Genomic DNA, 11,321 nt, shown 5'->3' on the forward strand with positions numbered 1-11,321 from the left:
ACAAATCCCTGTAGAGCTTTAGAAAAAACAAGCAGGCGCCTGAGTGTGCTTTAAAAAAAAAAAAATCCTGCCTAGTAATAAAATGGGATGTGAGGGTAAACAGGAAAAGAGCACTCCACACTGCAAGCAGCCCAGAGGAGGAGAGGCTGGGAAGAGCACTGATCTGAAAACCTGATATGGAAAGTAAAGGGGAAGATTTCTTACTATTCCTCAGGACAAATTCCTTGAAAAAGCCTTGATGCAGCTTTAGTGGCAGCTGCCCACTAGTTCCTGTGTGCCTTTGTTCTTGTACTACAGAGAGTGTGGGAGGGTAGCACATGCAACACAGGTTTTGTTGGCTGGATTATGTGGCTGTAAAGAAGTGTCAGTTCTGACTTGCTTGAAATACAGGCTTGAGAGACAGTTCTACTGCATAACTGTATTTCCCAAGAATTGACTGCAGTTCTGCACACCTGTGCAGTTATACTGCAGTACAACTCTTCTAATTTTAGTGTGAATCTCATGACATATATTGTTTTCTGCTAAGCCCTAGCTCCTCACATTTTGCAGTATCATGACAGTCTCACTTTTCATGAATCTGAATCCAGTCTTCCTAGCCTTCATGTCTAAGAAAGAAAAATCTTGAAATCAAAGGCAGTGAAGCATAACACGTAAAACAAAACCCCTATTATTGCTATGGTTTGGATGGTGATTTTTAAAATCAAGTACTACTTTGAGAAATTAGTATATTTGGGCTTGATCACATTACCTCTTCTGCTTTTTGGCAGAATTTTCAGACTCAAGTGCTCAGCAGGTTTTCCATTGGAACCAGCATACTGTTAGTGGGACACCTATAGTGATAAAGGGGATGAGATAGGTATGCAGCAGCAGGTACAGGCCCAGGTATACCAGAATCATAGGCTGGGTTGAGTTGGAATTGACCTTAAATATAATATAGTTCCAATATCCTTGCCATGGGCAGAAATGCCACCCACTCCCACTAGATTAAGTTGCCCAGCGTGCCATCCAACTTGGCCAACTTGCAGGGATGGGGCATCCACAATTTCTCTGAGCAACCTGTTCCAGTGCATCACCACCCACTGAGTAAAGAATTTCTTCCTTACACGTCATTTCTTCCTCATACGTCATTTAAATCTCTCCACTTTTAGTTTAAAGCTGTTTCCCCTGGTCCTCTTACTATTGGTCCATATATTCACTCTCCCTCTTTTTTATAAGCCCCTGTAAGTACTGGATGGCCACAATGAATGCCAAAATTCTTTGTGACAAATTTCTGCTGCTCCAAAGTCAAACACTTCCTCATAACTGAAATAACACCTTAGTGGCCAAAGGGGGATTCAGAGGGACATAAAATGCACTGACAGTAAAAGATTCATCCTCTCAAATGTAGGCCCCAGTACCTACCAAAATGCAGGTGAGTGGTTTGGGCTGGTGCCCATGGTTTGGCTTCACACTGGGGCTGTTAGGATGGAAGTCACTCCTCTCTGAGCACCAGAGAGTTGACAAGGTCAGCTCTGCCACAACAGCCGTGCTCCTACCATCGCTGAAAGAGCACAGCTTTTCTCTTTCATTGGGTCCTGTGGGAAATGCAGCAGTTCAGACAAATGCCTGTGACCTTACAGGCACTGATGGGAGCCACAGAGAGGCTTTTGGATCACCTCCCGTGGATGCAGCCCTAAATCCCCAGTGATGAATATCAGGTCCTCTGGCGCTCCTTAGTCTCCCTGTGGGTGTTTACCAGCCCTGGCCTGGGAGTGCCTCTGTGTTCCTCTGTACAAGGCTGTTTTCCAGAGAGTGGCAGGGAGCAGGGAAGCAACACTTGTTTGTGAGCTTTTCTGATAATGGAAAATACATTAGTCTCCACCCTTTTCTGGGTATTGCTTGAAGGCAGAGAAAGAACAGCTTCTCCTTGCCCTGGAGGAGAACAGGTGCTGGAACAGCTCAGCGCAGGGGCTGCCCTGAACCGGGGCATCTCGGACTGGGGGCCACTCTGCAGCCAGTCACAGGGGTGACAGCTATCCCTGCATTTACTCATCCCGATGCCAAACACCTCCTGCTTTGGAGTTGTTTGATTCCAATTTGCAGTTGGTTCACCAGCAGCATTTGGTTTTGCACTGGCTTTCTCAGGCAGTCCAGTACCTTGAACAGGGGTTTTTATCCACTCACATTTTTATGTTATAATGGGCTTGGGTTTTTTTCTTTGCTTTAGTATAAATGAAAGGTGGTTTGCTGCTCTTAATATATGTGGCTGCCCATAGACCAAACACTTACCTGTAACCTGCATCCTCCAGCACTGCACTGCTCGAGACTGAGTTACATAGTAGAAACTATGATCAGAGAAATTTCCAATTTCCAAGAAATGAAATTAAAGCCAAACAAATTTTTATCTCTTCAAAATGAATAGAAATACCAGCTGCTTAGTCCACTGATTACCTTATTATTTGATACTCATACGCATGCTCACAGGAGCGCAGCTATAGCAGCATGCTTCAGTTTGCCTCTAACTTCCAAATTCACAATGAATACAGAGTACAAAAACCTACTGGAAGGGTGTAGATAAGCATGTCTGTGTAAGGATTTTGAGAATTTTATTTTTACAAGATATTCTTGTCCTCCTCAGACAAGCAAAGACATGATATCATTTCTATTGGCCAAAGAAAAAATAATTCTAAGTAGACATGCCAATATGGTGACAGCTTGATTGACAAATATTTATAAAATTAGTGTGCAAGATACTGAACTACATCATTAGGGGGGAAAAAAGTTAATTCCTTTTCCACAAGCAAGAGATACTTCAACTTTGCCCTAAAATGAATCCAAATAGTATGATGTTCCAGGTTCCAAATTCAACTCACAAACTGCCAAGAGAGCACAGCAGAAACAGAATCACTGAAGATCTAACATGGCAAAAGACCTCTCATTTCTGTTAAAAAATGGTGAGTTCAGGGCAGCTACTTATCTTTCTGCATTTTTTCCATAGCTCTGTCCTAAGTCAGACCTACTGACTTCCGTTTGTCACCTTTTATTTGAAAAGTGGATGTTATGAGCTCTTTTTTCTGGTGCTTGCATCTGAGGACATTTTAGTTCTTGCAAATGAGTGGTTCATCTCAGCCTCTTGGAAGGGAGTCCTGGAAGACTGATGCCATTAGTGGAGGATAATTTTTAGGCTATTCACTCTTTTATGGGCTATGAAGTAATTGGCTATTTTGGCGCTGCCCAGCAGGGTTTCTGGCTTGGCCTAGGTTGCTCCCTCAATGGCTGCCATGCCCGCACCCCAGAAATACTTTTCTGGGAAGAACAGACTTTCTGCAGTGACAAAAAAAGCCATTCAAAGCAGCCATTTTTCTGTAGAGAAAGCTCACTGCTTTGGGTAGTGAAAACACAGCCTCGTTGCAATACCACTCTCTCCCCAGGGGAACAATGCCATTGCAAGAGCCGGCCAGGCAGCAGGCAGGTGGTGCTGGTCACAGAGAGGAGCAGCCCAATGCAGGCTCCGTGACAGGGGACAGTGGTGACTCCTACGGTGTCACCTGAGCTCTCTGTGGCAAGGGACATTCTGGGGAGAAGACAGCGAGGAAGAGAGCAGTAGGGAGGCAATGTGTGATTAAGGTGCGGTGAAAAAGGGGCTATTTGAGCAATAGGACAAAGCTGGCAGGGACCTCTGGAGACCATCCTGTCCAAGTCCCCTGCTCAGAGCAGGATCAGCCAGAGCAGGATCCCCAGAGCCAGATTCTGTGCCTTTAGCTCTGAGTCTGAAGTTGGAAGCCTTGAAGGGGAAGTTTGGCATAGCACAGCTTATGCCAGACTCATGCTGAGAGGTTCTGAGCTATATGGGATGATGCTCTAAAAAGATAATTTCAATGAAGTTCTTTTTCTTTGTATTCCAGTCTGTCACATATTATTTTTTCTTCCTGCTCCAGATATTGGTTTGAATCATCCTTGCCATATGGAAAAAAAGGAATGGTGCTGTTCTGATCTGCTGCCATAAAAACATGAAATATTTCTTAAAAATATGAAATGTGTGATCTTCAGGGTAGATTAAAACTGGGAATTCCAACTTAAAGGGGATTTTCAACATGTTGAATTTTATTTTCCTTTTAATCTAGCAAGCTATAGTAGTGTCAAGTTTTCCTAAAAATTAGAAGTCTTGTCAGAAATGGATTTGTGTAATATATGTTTTATTAGTCTTTATTAAAACTGCTTCAAATTAAGACATTAACTGATAATTTCCTTTTATTTATTTTAGATATTTCAATTTATAAAGCTATCTAGATGCTGAAAATATTCAGTGAGGAAAGAGTCTCAGAGACAGCATTACTGCTCCCTCTGAAGTCCTCCTGGACTTGTGGGAGCAACACATGACAAGAATACATGTGCTTATGGCAAATCCAACATTGAAGGATGCTATTTAGCACAAGGAGTTAAAAAATAAATAGTGTGCAGATGGGAGCTGCAGGTAAGCATCTCTCCAGTGACATGTATCATCTATGCTATGGTTTAGTGGTGAACAGTGGTTTTGTTTTAATGGTTGGGCCCGATGATCTTAGAGGTCTTTTCCAGTTTCAGTGATTCTGTGATCAGCTGCAATGGAGCTGTGAGGTTGCAATGCTGTTTGCCTAACATTATAAAATGGCATGTGGATTTCCTTTGCTGCTCCTGGTAATGGGAATAATGCAGGTTATACCTAATTCCCACAGAGGGCTTAGGTATCCTGTCCTACCTTCCCAGTACTCTGGTTTCTGAAGAAATGGGATGGTTGTGGTGGCAGTGAGCCAGTGGTCCCCTGGCTGGTTCTCTGCTCCAGCTAATAAATCTTTTAGGAACTGGGCCAGTAGCACAACCTAGTGAGCTGGCACTTCAGTGGCTTGAAGAAGAAGAGCCTGGGTGTATGGTTCATACTCCAGTGGAACCGCACTGGAGACAGCCTGAGTCTCTTTTTCTATCTCAGGAGGTGATACTCTCATGTCCCAGCCAGCTCTGTGTGAGCTGAGGGGTTTGGGCTTAGACCCATGGGACACAGCCACCCTACTTCTGGCTTCATCTCTGGCAGCAGTACAGGCATGGCTGTGTTGTGCTTCCTACAAGCCAGGAATCCTGGCTGCTTTACACCATCATCCTGATGGCACTGTTTGTCCCCCAGGCAGCTCAGCAGCCTGGACACTGGGATGGAAACAGATTTGAGACCAACTGTCATCATTATACCCCTGTAAGAATTAGACAAATTCGTTTCTCTTACGGGGGCACTTAGAGTACAGGGGAGATTGGACTTCGCATCACTGCATTGACATGCTGTGGCAGCCAACTCCCACATGGGGATGGATTCTTACTCTTCCCATCTTCCTTTCTTAATCAGATAGAAGCAAAGATGCAAAGCAAACTATAAAATTATTTATTAGGGTATGTTATACCAGTACTTAAAAACGATGCAGCAAAAACTACAAATAGCATAGAACTTTATCCCTGTGTATTTTGGATAAGATTTTATGGTAGCACGGGAACAGTTTCTGAGGGATTTGACATAGAAAGTGTATCTTAGGGCCTTTCCAGGTATGAAATTCAGAACCTTTTCAAGGTTTGTTGGCAGTGCAAATGGCAAGTTACCGTGGATTAGATGAAGTAAGTAATGCCGCCACAAGTGGGAAGTGACAGATGAGGAGGCAACAACAGCTCCCAGGGTGCAGACAGAGGCATTCCACTGCAGCACAGGACAGCTGTATTTTGTTCAGTCCAAAAGTGCTGGTAAGTCATCCAGAGTCACCGGTGAGTGAAATAAAGCTGAACTGATTACTAATACTGAGTGTCTAGTCCTTTTCTCATAGTCTGAATCTGTACATCATAGCTCCAGGTTAAATCATATCTGTTAGGAATGAACATAAATTAGGTACAGGGCTCAGAAGTGCAGATGACTGGGGAATCATATGTTAATGAGATAAAAATTGTATTTTTCCTCCCAAATGCAAGTGGACTATTTAAAGAGGAGAATTTTCCTTGGGGGAAAGACCATTTCTCAGAGTTTTTTTCCATTGTTTTTCAGCATCATTTCAGCCCAGTTAAAGAAGCCAAGCCACCAGGAACAGGGCAATATCACTTGTGAGTGATGCAAAAGCCGCTGGAGAAGAAGACGATCAGGGATTAGTTGCTGTGGCATTTTGGCAGGGTATTGAGCTAGTTCCTGAAAACAACCAGGCAATGTTCAACTGGAGTTGAGAGCTGCTGCATAAAGGACAGGAAACTGGGGGGGATTATCTTTCCCAAAAATGATCCTCTGGTAAAAGAGGACAAATAACTGAGGAGAAAAGAAGTATAAGGACAAGTGAAGAAAATTCTCAGTAAGGGACAGAAAATGCCAGGCCTTTTTATGGTCCACTGACTCTCTTGCAGAGCAGCTTTGGCCTGCTGCAGAAGGATAACCCTGGACAGAGAACAGCCAGCCACAGAAGGCATTTCAAGAACAGGGTATATATGATGCCAGTACTTCATCTCCAGAGCTTGATGGAGGAAAAGAAGCAGGGAGAGTGTCCTGATGGGTAGAAGCAGGCATAGATGGGATGTTCTTTCATCATACTTTTTTCTGGTGTAGCACCTGGGCTGAACACATTCGTTTGTATTGCACTGCACAGTGTGTGAATGCTTAGCAGACATAGACAGGTATCTGAAATCAAGGTATTAATGGAGATCAGGAGCAGGACGACCTAAATGTGATCACAAATAAGCTTTATTATTGCACTGCAGGACAGTAACTCCCACACTGAAGCAAAGAAGGAGTTTGAACATGTGGGCTGCTGGCTTCATGCACTGTAGCAAGGACCTACACACCAATGTTTTATAAAACATCCTAAAGAGTGTCTGTGAATAGCACTGAGGTGCAGCAAGGGCTGGCTTGCTGTCCAAAGCATTGCATTTGAATTTAGGGAGTGAAGGACCTGAATTGGGCTTGGGACAACCAGCAGCAGTTCAAACCTTGTCAATTGTGCCAGGCTACACACCTGTGCAGACTTAGCTTGAGCAAAGTACTGCACTGGGGCTACCACAGTCTGGGAAGCCTTTGCCGGGGGGACTTTCTGAAGAGAGTGGAAAAATACTGAGCTGGACAAGCAAGGCAAGCGAGGAGGAGAGATTGAAGACTATTCTGTAAAGAACCCAACTATGGCAAAGTGCCTGGAAACAAGCTTCCTGAGAGCAAACTGTTGCATGGGAAATGCTGTGCTATGACAGGAGGTGGATGATTATTGACTTTGCAGGTGAATGACCAAAGTGCCAGCATGAGAAAACGAGCTCTTGGTTTGCCATAGAGGTATTTGTTAAGCTTTCATGTGTTGAGCAACAGGAATTCAAAACCTCCTTCAGTGCGGTGACAAGAGGCATCAGAGAAGTAGGAGTACTCATCTGAATTAAAAATCAACTTTTGCTATACTGGTGTTCCTGGCAGGTTACACCTGCTTCCCACCCCATGCCTTGCTGCCACTCTGTCTGGAGCAACGTGCTCTTAACAATAGCTGGTGGCTGGAAGGTACAGCGTGTGCTGCATGCTCATTTCCCCTTCCTCCCACCCTGATTGTTATTGCAGCAGTCAGGAGCAAGAAGGGCTCTTTAACACCATTAAGCTGTGAGAAGCCTTGACAGTGAGGACCTGACTTCATGCAATATGAAGTTGAAGAAAAATATTTAAATAGAGAAGATGCCTTCCTGTAAGTACTTTGTACTGTAAAGTGTATGTATACACACAAACACTCGCATGCACATGCATCCGGGAGGAGGTGTGTGTCTGTGGAGGGAAATCCTGCCTGCACCACTCAGTGAACAAATTCCCACTGCCCTTGGCAGAGCAAAGCTTCAGCAGCTCTCTGTGCATCTGGTGGGAGCTTGTGCAAGTGCTCAGGCAGGCACACTGTGAGCACCTTACTCCCTGCAGTACTCCCTGCAGGTGCATCCCCCTGGGGGATGGCACCTGGGCTGTGCTGGCAGGGCACTGAAAGGCAGCGAGGGCCTGGTCTCAAGGCACAGCCCCCAGCATCGCCCTGCTGGCACAGCTGCCTGCCTCACATCTGGGCTGGGGCAGCTTTCCCTGCCCACGAGTCACGGGGGCTCTGCCAGGGAGTGACCCTGCCCACCTCAAGGGACTGGCAGGGGTCTTTGGTTGCCTGCTTCGGTTTTGGCTTGGAGACTTAGTTGTTTTTTTCTTCCCTCATGTTCCCTTAACATGTGTTTGGATTAATCTAAAAGTTGGTGAACTGCCTTCATTTAGTCTGTTCTCAAAATAGATAGAACAGTTTTTTGAGGGTCAATTAGAAAGGTCAACAAGCCTTTGGATAATCCTGACACTAGATTCCCTGATTTCATCTAGCTTATTTTACCCTTGGGTCTGCCTTTCGGGAGGCAGAAATTCAAGAAACCTACAACCTACAACTGACTTTAGAGGTTACTGTCTTGAAAACTACTATTTGAAGGTTGATTATAATTCTGTTCCAGTCAATTTTTTCAACTGTTTTGAATTTGTGCAGCTCTACGCATATTTCAGTGATAATATAGATGGAAATTTAAGATACCAGCATAATGAATATAAATCTGGGTTTCCTTAGGTACTATTTGGAGATCCAGTAAAAGCAATTTAGGGCACCAAGATTTAAAGACTTGCTTTAGTATGTTTACCTACAGTGTGCCAAAGCTTAAGTGGCTATTTTCACCTCAATCTCTGCATGCAGTGAGCCAGCCACCTGATTTTAGCAACAGAAAATGAGTGTTCATAACTATCATTTTCTAATAGCTGGATTCTCATTTTTTTGGCCTTCTCTTGCACCACAAGTATCACAAACCAGCATCACCATGAGTGACCAGCACTCATCTGCCACCTTCATCCTGACTGCCCACTCCAGCTCTTGGAGCATGGAATTAGGGGGCTCCCAAAATCAGAGTTGTGATTCCTGCAGGAAAGCATTATGTATCCATGTCTGGGACCAGATCTGGGGCAGTATGCCAAGCTCTTTTGTGAATTTGGCCTGAACTGTAATTACCATGACTGATGGCTGCCTGCTGCTGAAAATCTGCTGCAGTCTTACGGGTGCTGAACATTTGGACAATCCCAAAATAAAGGCCAGCCAGTCAGTGCAGTGCTGCCTTGGTTTGAGGGTGACATGAAGGACAGCAGGACAGGAGCCAGAGCTGCTTGTAAAGGAAAGCAAAAATGTGTTCAGAGTAAGAAATACTCTTTGTTCAAGATTCCAAATATCCAGTGAAACCAAACCAAAACAGGAGCATTACTGACAAATGTCAAGCATACCTATTGCTGTGTAACAAGTAAAAAGCACCAAATTACTTCCACAATAATCTGAGGTTTCTTTAAGACTAGCATGTCCTCAGTGTCTGTGGAAGAGCTTTGAACCAAGAATCTTCCAGTTGCTCTAGACAAATGCTTCCATGTGGAGCTGTGTTCCCTCAGCCATGCTCTGCATTTCACCAGGAATGTTTCTGGGAACTTTGCAAGCTGATGAAGAAGAAAAAATGGGGAACTGCTTTGGAGTTCTTAGTGAGTGAAATTCATTACAATTTAATGATTTTTTTTTCCATTCATTTTAAAGATGTGTATGAACTACTTCAGAATGTCGTTATCATCTGGTTTTTAATTTTTGTTTTTATATTCTATACACTCTCCCCTTGGCACACCCTATGTAGGGAAGTTTGTACAAGATAACACATAAAGGACTGTGGTAACCGTGCTATAAAGATGTAAATTGCAGACATTGCCACAGTACCTACAAATTATATTCTATCAAATTTACCTTCAAACAGTAATGTTAGCTGCCCCCAAGCATGTCTGGATGACCCCACATGTGTTAGCAATACTCTGCAATGACACACATGTGTTCCCACACAGCCCATCCCTGCATTGGCAGCACAGGTTTCTTTGTTCAGAGTCATATTATGCATGTGTTTGTTATTCATGTTTCTGCTCCCCCAGCTTTCCTTTGATGTAAATTTAATACAACTTTTTTTTTTCTTTTTTTTTCCCCTGTCATTATTTGAAACAGAAACTCTGGGACAATAGCAGCATCAAATATTGGATATATGGAAAAACATTAGGTATTGTGTTATACTTTTTCTGCAAGTCTAAGCCATAATAAAAAAAACCATATTTCTCAAAAGAAAAATAATAGGCTTGACATTTTTCCAGGAGCTACAGACTTAGAGTTTGAGTTAGGCTGTGATGCCATGGCACTGAGGCAGCCAAAGTCTACTGCAGAGCCTTTGTGTCAGGGATGCCAGGAGGAGACTGATTGCCTACAACACTGTTAAGAGACATTTTATTTGAGATGGGCACTGGCTTGTCAGTCCCTTGCAAATCCTATACTGTGCCATACACAATTTTGGAAAATGAGTGGAAAGACTTATGTGAAGGTTGAGAAAGATGCTTAGCCTTAAGCTTTGCATTCCTCTTTACATGTTTCTGAGCACCACTTTCACCCATTATTAGCTTTCAGAGTGTATGAAGATCTTGCTTCTCTGTGCTTAACCTTTAAACAAAATTTCTGTGATCGCTGGCCCTGGTTCCCAAAGCGACTGTGAGAAATGAACAGGACAGATGGTAGCAGCCTTCTCCAGTGGATGCTAGAGAATATTTCTGTAATGATTTAAAGCCATGCTAAACAATAGCTTGTTCACATTCAAATGCAGAGCATCCCTAGATGCTTCATGAGACAGGGGAGTGGGCTGAAATTGCTTTTGCGGTGATGCTGGGCACAATTAAAGGCTTATGTCTGTATCTTACATCTATCAAACTGCTGTGCAACAAGGGAAACAGCTCCCTAAATAGCTTTTAACAAAACACTAAATATACTGTCATAACAATAAAACCTAACTATCCAGCTGCTGGTGAATTATGTACATGTGGTACTGTGTCCATCATGTCTCCTCTCTCCTCTTTAATCCATCCCTTCCTGCAACTGGGAAATAGCAAAGGTCCTCCAAGGAGCAGCTGAAAAGTTTAATAAAAATAAGTCAGAGCTGCTTAATCTGTTTTTGTGATCTGGCTGCACTTTTTCTGAAAATCATGATTGTTCCTTTGGCAAAGTTCAGTGCAAAGTGAGAGCTTTTAGCGTGGCCCCAAAAGAGGGGAGAAAAAAGCCAGTTGCTGTCTTCTCTTTTGACATCGCAAATCAAGGCAAATGTGTGAAGGTATTAGAGCCCCACTGCAGAGCAGGAAGAGGAAAACAAATGACACCATGCCATATGCCCATAATCCCAATTAAAATGCATTCAAATTCACTTCTCCTCAGCTTACCTTTTCCACACCAGTGAACAAGCATGTTTGACAACAGAGTGTGGGAATT

Source organism: Motacilla alba, chromosome 1A (genome assembly GCF_015832195.1).
Source record: "Motacilla alba alba isolate MOTALB_02 chromosome 1A, Motacilla_alba_V1.0_pri, whole genome shotgun sequence".
In the NCBI taxonomy this organism is placed as follows: Eukaryota; Metazoa; Chordata; class Aves; order Passeriformes; family Motacillidae; genus Motacilla; species Motacilla alba.